Source organism: Ailuropoda melanoleuca, chromosome 5 (genome assembly GCF_002007445.2).
Source record: "Ailuropoda melanoleuca isolate Jingjing chromosome 5, ASM200744v2, whole genome shotgun sequence".
Taxonomy (NCBI): Eukaryota; Metazoa; Chordata; class Mammalia; order Carnivora; family Ursidae; genus Ailuropoda; species Ailuropoda melanoleuca.
The window spans coordinates 9,801,717-9,812,602 of NC_048222.1; the positions used below are offsets into that span (position 1 = coordinate 9,801,717).

The 10,886-nt window shown below is 41.4% G+C and overlaps 1 long non-coding RNA gene across 1 annotated transcript; it reads left to right on the top strand.

Annotated features, from left to right (window-relative positions):
* LOC117802277 lies at nt 1-9,339 on the top strand. The gene is made up of 3 exons (XR_004625369.1): nt 1-425; nt 5,376-5,503; nt 9,035-9,339. It is a non-coding gene; the product is annotated as an uncharacterized LOC117802277 (long non-coding RNA).
* Nucleotides 9,340-10,886: the final 1,547 nt, after the last annotated feature.

Genomic DNA, 10,886 nt, shown 5'->3' on the forward strand with positions numbered 1-10,886 from the left:
TCCTGCAGGAAGAAGGAAAATGATACCCAATGGAAATATGAATCTACACAAAACAATGAAAAGCACTGAAAATGGTAACTATTATGCATAAGTAGATGAGATTTTATCACTATTTAAATCTTTTAAAGAGATCATTGATTGTTCAAACAAAAATGAAAACAATGCAGTGTGGGGTTTATAATGTATGTAAAAGTTCCACATATGACAGCAATTATAGTACAAAGGTCAGGAGGGGAGGAATGGAAATATAGTGGGAGCATATGGGTAAAACCAATAACATGTTCTCTGGATAAGTCCCCAGATATTTGGAAACCAAATAACATTCTTCTAAATAATCCCTGAGTCAAAGAAGCAACCGAAGAACTGAAAGAAAGAGTCTTGACATCTGGTTTCTTTTCCCAGTTCTTTCGGAAATTAAAATACCGGTGAGTATCATGATAGTATTTTGGGCGAGTAATCAGTAATAGTAATTACTAGTAATAGTAATTGGAAGTGTATTAGTTTGCCATAGCTCTGTAACAAATCTCCACAAATTCAGTGGTTTTAAACAACACACACTGAATATCTCACAGTCTCGATAGTTCAGAAGTCCGTGCATGGCTTAGCTAGGTCTTCTGTTAAGGATCCCCAAGTGCAAACAAGGTTTGGCTGGGTCGCACTTGGAACTCAGGATCCTCTTCCAAGCTCATGTGGTTACTGGCAGAATTCATTTCCTGGCAGCTGTGGAACTCATTTCAGGAGAGTGTCTGCTGCTTCTTCTATCTCTGACCTATAGACCCTCTTTTAAAGGGCTCACCTGATTTGGTCAGGCCCACCCAGGACAATCTCCCTTCTGATTAACTCAAAAATCAACTAATGTGGAACCTTCATTATATCTGCAAATGACTTCACCTTTGCCATATTATGTAACCCAATCATGACTGCGACACCCCATCACAGGGCCCACCACAATCAAGGAGGAGGGATTATATGGGGATTATCTGCCAGGGTCCTGGGATTTTAGGGGCCATCTTAGAGTTCGACCGCCCCACGGAGAGACAAGGGAATAAGCATAGGAAAGGATATTATCTGTTACTCCTAATCTCTTGTGAGTGACTGAATACTGTTCCCGGATGCAAATAATTAGTTTTGATTGACTTTCTATTATTTTTCTTCCTCAAGACCACGCAGAAGGTTTTGAATAACCTTAAGAATAATTAGAGTAACAATAACAGCTATCATTTCTTGAATGCTTAAGCCTGACATGTTGCACAGTATTTTACATAAAATATCACATTAGATCTTCGCAACACGCATAGGAGGTAGGTATTATTATCCCCGTCCTGTAGATAAAGAGAAGATTCTGAAGTGTAGATGTCTTGAGTAACTTGCCGTAAGCCACACGGCGAGGAAGGCAGCGGTTGAGATTCAGACCCAGAGCTGTCTGATTCTAAATCCAGTGCGATGGAGAAAAAAATGGGAAGGCAGATATCAGGAGAGTCTGTGTTTCTACTGCTAGTTTGCTTTTTGAACAGCTTGTCATTTCTTCTTGAATTGTTTCCATTAAAGATAAATGCAGTCATCTTCAGCTTTTGGGAAATGCTCTCTCTGTTGGAAAAAACATACAGCAAAGACTAGCGTGTACACACACACACACACACACACACACACACACACACTTCAATTCTGCCAAAGCACTTTCTATCAATTAGAAACATTGTTCCCCATACATACCTCTCCCCTACTTTGTCTTAAAGGTTAGAACAAGGCTGTATAGTTGTGAGCTCTTGAATGGTGTTTCATGAGTAAGTTTCTGATTTGGAGAGTGAAAATGCGTGGAGACAGGGAAGCGTATACAGGTGACATTGCCTTAGCATGTAATTATCATATGCAGTTAATACATGTAACTTCATATCTGATTGTTGGCAGTGCTATTGTTTTATACATTTGAAAAATTTTTGTTCCTGAATGTCTAAGTCCCATGGAAAAGCTAGCTTCTATCAGACTGAATATTGCACAAATGTTCTCTAAAATGGGGGCCCCCAACCAATTGTTCTTTGAGACCAAATGGCTTCACGGCTCTCGTGGTTGTCTCCCTAAGAGAGGACAAAATGTCTTCTTGGTGAAGGGGAGCAAAAGGAGTAGATTGGTAGCCCTCAAAGAAGAGGTGCAGGTGGAGTCAACAGAGAGGTTTTTATCCAGAACATACTCTGATGCTTTTGTCTCGAGTTTAACTTGGAGAGGAGTCAATGCCACCATGTCCAGAAAAACTGTGGACCTCTCTTGAACAGCAGTGTCTTCAAACATGCAGGGCTGTGTAATTAACATCACCACCAGGGGGCAATAACACCACAGCCATGCTGGAAGAGTAGTCGGCTGCCTTTACTGTGTTCAAATCATCTATACGAATGACCTTAGGTGGGTGGATTATGTGCTACTCATGGTCTCTGATACAATTAAGTACTGATAGACTAATGACATTTCTGCCAAAGCAAAAATAATAATCAACCTTTGCAGCCTGTATAGTTGGGCAGGCTTTGTGGGGAGAACTTTCATTCCCCTCTGCTACCTTCCCCCTTAGAAGGAAATTGTAGCCTTAAAAGGGATTGTGATGGGAGTCATGGGGTGGGGAGGGACTGTTGTAATGGACAAGAGCGGGGAAGCTTCCAGGTAATGAAAATGAGTCCCAGAGACATGAAGAGTGAATCCCCCAACATCATCCTCCTAGAAACAGGATCAGAGCCCAGAGATCCTGAGTCATATCTACTGGGAACCCCACAAGACTATGCAGCCTTCTCAGTGAGGTTCCCTGTAGATGTGACTCAGGATCTCTGGGCTCTGATCCTGTTTCTAGGAGGATGATAATCTCCTCCATGTGCCTCAGCATTTAACACAGGCTTATTGAGTTCCTAATAAAGGCAAGCACTGTAGTTGGCCTGGGCTGTACTGCGGGAAATAATAACACCAACAATAATAATACAGACATGATCCCTGCTCCCAGGAACTCAGGGTCTGGTGGGGATACAGATAATGAGTTGATGCTCAAGCAAACCTCTAATCACGAACTGTATTAGATGATATAAAGGAAAGTATAAGTTTGTGGGAAATCATATAATGGGAGGAGATGTCCTAAATTGACACTTAACCTGAGGTTCCAGGGAAGAAACAAACAAACAAAAAACCCGGAGAAGCGTATTCCAGGCTGACTCTAGGGTATATTGGGTTATAGAAAGAGGCTGGGGCCCTTTCATGCCAAGTACCTGGTAGGCCATGTCCAGGGTTTGGGATTTCATCCTAAAGGAATAAGTGTTGAAAGGTATTGTACAAAGGATTGACATGGATGCAATTACAATTTTGTAAGATTAGTCTGGCTTCTATTTGGAGGAAAAAAATGAAAAGAATGAGAGTTAGAGCAGAGAGAATTATTAAGGGGCCATTATAGTCATCAGGTGACAAACAATGAATGTGTAATAGTGATAATGGAGAGAAGTAAATAGATTCCAGATGTATTCTGAGTGAGACTCAGTAAAAGCTGTTGCTGTCTTGGATGTCAGACATCCACCCCCTGCCCCCGGAGGGATCAATAATGATCCCCTAGAGCGTTGGCATATGACAGGGTAGATAGGTGACATTTATTGAATTAGGGAAGGCAGGATGAGGAACAGAAGACCAAATGTTCAATTTTAGGCATGATAATTTGGAACGTCAGGGAGATATCCAAATGGGGATATAAGGCTGGAGCTCAGGAGGAAGGTGTAGACTAGGGATTCAATTTAGGGATTATTAGCATAAAACCCCAAGAATAGATGAGACCACATAGAAAAACAGGATAGAAAGAGACAAAGGCAAGGGAAACAAAGGCAAAAATGAACTCTCAGGACGTCATCAAGATAAAAAACTTTTGCACAGCAAAGGAAACTGTCCACAAAACCAAAAGACAACCAACAAAATGGGAGAAGATATTTGCAAATGTCTTATCAGATCAAGGGCTAGTATCCAAAATCTATAAAGAACTTATCAAACTCAACACCCAAAGAACAAATAATCCAGTCAAGAAATGGGCAGAAGTCATGAACAGACATTTCTCCAAAGAAGACATACAAATGGCCGACAAACACATGAAAAAGTGCTCAACATCACTCGGCATCAGGGAAATACAAATCAAAGCCACAATGAGATACCACCTCACACCAGTCAGAATGGCTGAAATTAACAAGTCAGAAACAACAGGTGTTGGCAAGGATGCAGAGAAAGGGGAACCCTCTTACACTGTGGGTGGGAATGCAAGCTGGTGCAGCCACTCTGGAAAACAGTATGGAGGTTCCTCAAAATGTTAAAAATAGAGCTACCCTATGACCCAGCAATTGCACCATTGAGTATTTACCCCAAATATACAAATGTAGTGATGGGAAGGGGCACCTGCACCCCAATGTTTATAGCAGCAATGTCCACAATAGCCAAACTATGGAAAGAGACCCGATGTCCACTGACAGATGAATGGATAAAGAAAATGTGTCGGGGCGCCTGGGTGGCACAGCGGTTAAGCGTCTGTCTTCGGCTCAGGGCGTGATCCCGCGTTATGAGGTCGAGCCCCACATCGGGCTCCTCTGCTGTGAGCCTGCTTCTTCCTCTCCCACTCCCCCTGCTTGTGTTCCCTCTCTCACTGGCTGTCTCTGTCTCTGTCAAATAAATAAATAAAATCTTAAAAAAAAAAAAAAAGAAAATGTGGTATATACAATGGAATACTACTCAACCATCAAAAAAATGAAAGCTTGCCATTTGCAACAACGTGGATGGAACTAGAGGGTATTATGCTAAGCGAAATAAGTCAATCAGAGGAAGACAATTATCATATGATCTCACTGATATGTGGAATTTAAGAAACAAAACAGGGGATCATAGGGGAAGAGAGGGAAAAAATAGAACAAGACAAAATCGGAGAGGGAGATAAACCATAAGAGACTCTTAATCATAAGAAACAAACTAAGGGTTGCTGGAGGGTTGCCGGAGGGGAGTGGAGGGGGGATAGGGTAACTGGGGGATGGACATTAAGGAGGGCATGTGATGTAACGAGAACTGGGTGTTATATAAGACTGATGAATCACTGACCTCTAGCTCTGAAATACTACATTAAATGTTAATTAATTGCATTTAAATTTTAAAAAACTATCCCCTTTATAAAAGTGTTCAAATCAAAGAGAACTCTGAATCATAAATGCCTAGATTTATAGTTTGACATTTGCAAGAAGGAAGAAAAAAGTCAGAGAGGGAAATCTAGAGTGAAGAAAACAAAACTTCACCATATTCTCCCTAATTTGTGGTATGTTTACTTTTAACCTAGTCAAAAGCCCTATCGTTTGAGGACAAACATTTAGAAAAACTGTCTTTTTTTCCAGAAACCATGTCAGTAAAGTGTCCTGATGGACACCAATCCTGGGATCCGTGTCCTTCAGCCCCGTCAGCCTGATGGGAATGGGAAATATTCCTTGACTCTAAGAAACTTGCAGTTCATTGATGCCTCTTGGTAAATATTAATGACTAACCATGGAAATGTTTTGCCCCCTAGTCAGTTTGAACAGTTGTCTTCCCTTTTCGGCGTCGGGTAGGAAACTCCCTCCAGAACTATCACAAGTCTCACATCTCAGGTCCACAGTTGTGTGTGGCATGTGTTTTTTGCCCAACTTTTATCAAAGAACAAAGTTCAAAGGACATCAGAATCTACAATTCAAACAGTCTGAGAGGGAGACAAAACAGGGCCAGTTTTAATGAGTGAGAACAATGGGGGAAAATTCCAATGAATAACGCTCCATCTTTTTTCTAGGACTCCTTGTGAAATATCGTGTGCATTCTTAGAACTTGTTTTTCTTTCTCTTCTCTTGGGCCGTTATCAAGACTTTGTCATTTGTGTTGCTGCAGGGTCTAAAGGCCTCTGCTGCCTTCCCATCTTACAGTTACTATTTCTGTTAAGAATAGTTCACATTTTTGTCCTAGAATCTTACAGAAATATGTTTCAAAAAAAGAAAAAAAGAAAGAGACAAAGGCCAGGAACCGGTCCTGGGAGGATGCCAACATGTAGAGGTCAGGAAGGAAATGGATGCATGCAAAAGTGATTGTGCAGGAGCTGCCAGATACATTCGAGAAAAATGAGGAGAATGTGGTATTATGGAAGCCAAGACAAGAGGATCTTTCAAGGAGGGAGTAATCCACTGGGTCAAACGCTACTGAGTGATCACGAAGTAAGATAAGACATGGAGAGAATTGGATCAAGCAATAAGGAAGCCATTAGTTATCTTCCCTAGAATGCTTGTCAGTTAAGTGATGGAAATGGAAGCCAGATCAGAATATCTGAAGAAGAAATGGGCACACAATGCACACAATACTCCAGAATGAATCATAGATGGTTTAGGGACTTAAATGTGAAAGAGGAAACTAAAAACTTTGAGAACAGAATGTGGAAAAGCATTTTTATGATTTAAGAATAAGAAACAACTTCTGGAACAATACACAAAAAAAGCACAAATCATAAAAGGTACAACTTATAAATTTGACTACTTTAATGTTCATTGAATATTAAGAACTCGGCTTCATAGGGAATATAAAAAACTAAGTTGCATATCCCATGATCCTCCTGTTCCATATTTAGGAATGTGGAGAAAATCTTGCCCACACACCCAGGGATGTGTGTAAGAATGTGCATGGTAACGCTGTCTATAAGAGTAAAAACCCAGAAACAGTTCAGATGACCAATCTCAAAAGAAATGGTATATAAACTTGTGGTATATTTATTGAACAGAATGTTACACATCACAGCCAGAATGAAAGTGGTTGAGCTACATGGGTATCTCTCACACATGTAACATTGAGCCAAATATTCAGCGTGCAGAAGATTCTGTGTTGGGTCCAGTTTGACAAAGTTTGAGAATATTATTTAGAAATATGAATTTCAATATCCAAAGAAAAAGCAAAAAGAATGGAAAATATTTGCCCTTTCTCAGCAGTCTTGGGTATAGAGAGCAGTGCCAAAGATTATGTTCTTAATACATTTGCTAATATTTGAATTTTTAAACCTATGTACAGGTATTATTTTAATTAAAAATGTAAAAATACTCTTTTTTTAAAGATTTTATTAATTTAGCTGAGAGGGAGAGAAGGAGAAAGCATGTGTGGGGGGTGGGGCAGAGGGAGAGGGACAAGCAGACTCCCCACTGAGCAGGGACACCCCCCCCCATGCGGGGACTTGATCCCAGGACCCTGAGATCATGACCTGAGCCAAAGTCAGATACTTAACTGACTGAGCCACTCAGGTGCCCCAAAAGTAACCTTAAAAGTAAGGGAGAGGTGAGGAAATGGGGGTCTCTATGAGGGGACAGCTCTGAACAACTTTGGAGATGAAGGGAGATATGGAGAGAATAGTTGGCTGACACAGGAGATGGGATCAAGGGACGGTTGTTTGTTTTTACTGATTTTTTTTAGATGAAATGTATTTGATACTGTAGGGGCCAAGGGCAGGCCGCCCTTAAATGTGTCACTTTGGCATATTTATCATTTCAAATAAAGCTTAATTAAGGCATAGTGATGCAAGAAGGACACTCAGACCCTTCTCTGTCCCCTTGAAAACAGGAAATAGATCTCCCATATGATACCTTCTCTGTCCCCTTGAAAACAGGAAATAAATCTCCCATATGATACCCTCCCTGTACTAAAAAGTAAAAAGACATCCTTACCACCAGAGCTGGGAACTTTAAAGCAGAGAAAGCTGTAGAAACAAGCCTTGTTACTTTTTTCCTAGTCTACTACCTAAACTCAAATTCTGTTTAGAATTCCTTATTAAACAAAGCTCCTAAACATGTTTCCTTTATCTTGTCAATTCCTTACAAATTTATCTTCTTTGTCTAAAAGATATAGCAACTGCTGGCCTTTGACATTTCTTTAGGTCTCAATTTCAATACTGGGCCTCCATACGTATGTAGCAAAAATTTGATTTTTTTGCTGTTAACCTGTCTCAGGTAAATCAAATTCTTAGTCCAACTGGAAGACTTTAAAGGGTAGAGGAAGAATTTTTTCTTCCCTGCAGTACCAGTGGGAAGAACACGTTCAAGATGGGGAGGTTAAGGATGCAGAAGATTAGGGAGATCACCTTGAGTATGGTCCCTGAGAAGGCAACAGGAAGTAGGGTCCACACCATTTTAATAAGAGGACAGACACTTTGTATGTGATAACAAGAAGGAGGAAGGAGAGAGTGAGATAGATATGGGGAGCTGGGAGGATTGTATAGAGGGAACACAAGAAAGTTCCTCTCTGATGGACTCACTTTCCTTTTTTGAGTGAGAAAGGATCATTTGCTCAGAAGGACGGTTATAGAGGGAGGGTCAGACCTTGACAGTGGGGCCAGGATGGATTTGTCATTGGACATTTGGGCTGAGTTGGATGCCCACTTGAAGCTGAGAATCATGAGTTTACAGTGATACCAACTCTCTCATTTGTACAATCACTTTGGCCAGAACTAAAATCAGGGAATATGTTCCTCCCTGCTCCTCCCTCCCCAAGATATATGGCAATGTGGGGGGGGGGGCTACTCAAGGCCAAGGGATAAGCATGACACAGTTTCTGGAAGGTAAATTTTACATGATAGTAATTAATTTAGAACATTTTTATTTAAAATCCAAGAAAGTATTAAAAAGTGATTAGAACACAAAGTTTAAATAGGTTTTTAAGGCTAATCAGAGTATTTTAAATGGGATGTTATGATTACAAGAGGTGGCTCTTCCTCAAATTCCTGGGCAAGGGACTTGTTTTCTCCCTTTTGCAGGTAGGGGTACCTGGGTGCAAAGTTCAAGAACTAATGACTTCAGCTGTAGTGGGTATGAGAGTCACACACGAGCCAAGCGGAGATTAGGAACCATATTTTTGGACTCAAAAGCATGTGATTTTTCTACCTTCCCACATAGCATCTAAAGATTGTTCTTCAAGATTGTTCATTTCTGTGTGAGAATGTTCTGTTGAACTGCATTCTAAATGACACATACAATAATCCTGTATTTCTTTTATTTAACAGACAATTGTAAATGTGGTTCCAGAATACTGGCTGTCAACGGAATTTTATTAAAACCCATGGCAATCTCTGCCTGTCACTTGGCTGGGGGACTTCTTGGCTATTTCGGGCCTTTCTTTTGGTAGAATTTGGAGCAGTACAAATCAGGCTCGAAATTGTACTAATTCTGGACTCTGTTTAGGGAAATACATTTGCATCTCTATCATCCTTGCTGTTTGACAGATGAGTAAAAGGAGTCACAGAGGTGTTGCTTGCCTGAGATCCTCAAACTCACAAGCAGAAGCTGCTAGTTTCCTATTCTGTCAGAGTAAACGGTGCTACTATTTTTGGTTCGGTGTTCTTTTTCCATTTCTGGTTATCGTGATCAGAGAGAGACAAATTCTACTTTGTTCCTAAGATACCCTCTGATCTCTTTCAGGCAACTCACCGGCCATGCTTTGTCACTGAGTCCTGCACATAGTAAGGTCCTTGGGTGGTGGTGGCTGGTGGGGGATTCTATGATAAAGCCCATGTTACAAAATAAATATATCACCTCAAACTCTGTGCCAGGAATCACAGTGAAGTCTGTGGACTTAACCCTTCCTTAATAACTTGTCAAAATCTATTATCTCCTTAATGCTATGCCCTTTGAAAAGAGCCAGAGGTGAACAAATCTCACCGATATTGAGTAACAGGCATTGAAAAAGCATTTAAATAGGGTTTAAAGGGGTAAAATTATTTTAAGTATTTAGGAAAACTAAAAATTCTATCTATATGCTAAAAAGGATAATATGATCATGGAGTCTAATAATACAGTAGTAATCAGATTAGGGAGAAGTTCTCCATTGGCAGGAAATGAGAGACTGGGATCTGGTACTCTTGTCATCCCAGAAAGGGGCTTGGTTTCATGGCTACTAGAGAGGTGCACCCATTCCCTGCAGTGACTGAGAAGACGGAGGGGAGAAAAGCAAATTAGGAGAATGTTGCAGATACAGCCAGAATTTTCCATTGTGATTTTTCAGTTGAGAGGGTATTTTACAAGACAGGGCATATGGGCCAAAAGTTACCAATCTCCTGCCTTTCCCACCACCTACCACTGACCTACTACTGACCATCCCTAAGTGGGAATAAAAGGAAAATGGGGGTAACGAAGAGAATCTGGCAGATGTCATCTTAGAGCCTACATGGAGCTGTCTGTCTGGGGCAGGAAGACTCTAGGACGCCCCTGCCCCCAAGTCCCCACCTTCTAGTACATATGCCTTTGTGTAGTCTCTCCTAGAGTGTGGGCTGGCCAAGTCATCTGTTTCTATCCAATGGAATCCAGCAAGATGATGTGTGTCCCTTCTGCATTTAAACCACACAAGACTGTAACTTCAAGTGGCTAGCAGACTCTCTCCATTGCTGGCTTTGATGAAGGCTGACATGCTGGAGAGACCCACAGGGCGGGGAACTCGGGAAGGCCTTTGGCCAACAGTCAGCAAGCAACTGAGGCCCTTGAGTCCACCAGCCTGCAAGGAATAGGACCCTGCCAACAATCACACGGGCCTAGAAGTGGATCCTTCTCCGGGTCAAGCCCTTAAATGAGACCCACCCTGACTGCAGTTCTAGCAGAGACCCCGAAGCAGAGAAGCCAATTAAAGGAGGCTCAGGCTCCTGGCCCATAAAACCCAAAATGAGAGATCACAGATGTGTGCTGTTTAAGCTGGAGACAACGGCAGCAACAGGCAGAGGGAGAATATCCTCTTATAAGTGCGGGGATTCATTATGCTCTCTCAGACTTCCATACTTTGGTCCAGCTCTGCCTTCTGCCAGGATTGACCTTCTTTGTTCTCCCCTTTCATCTGGCAGACTCCCAATTCTTGGAATAGTCAGCCAT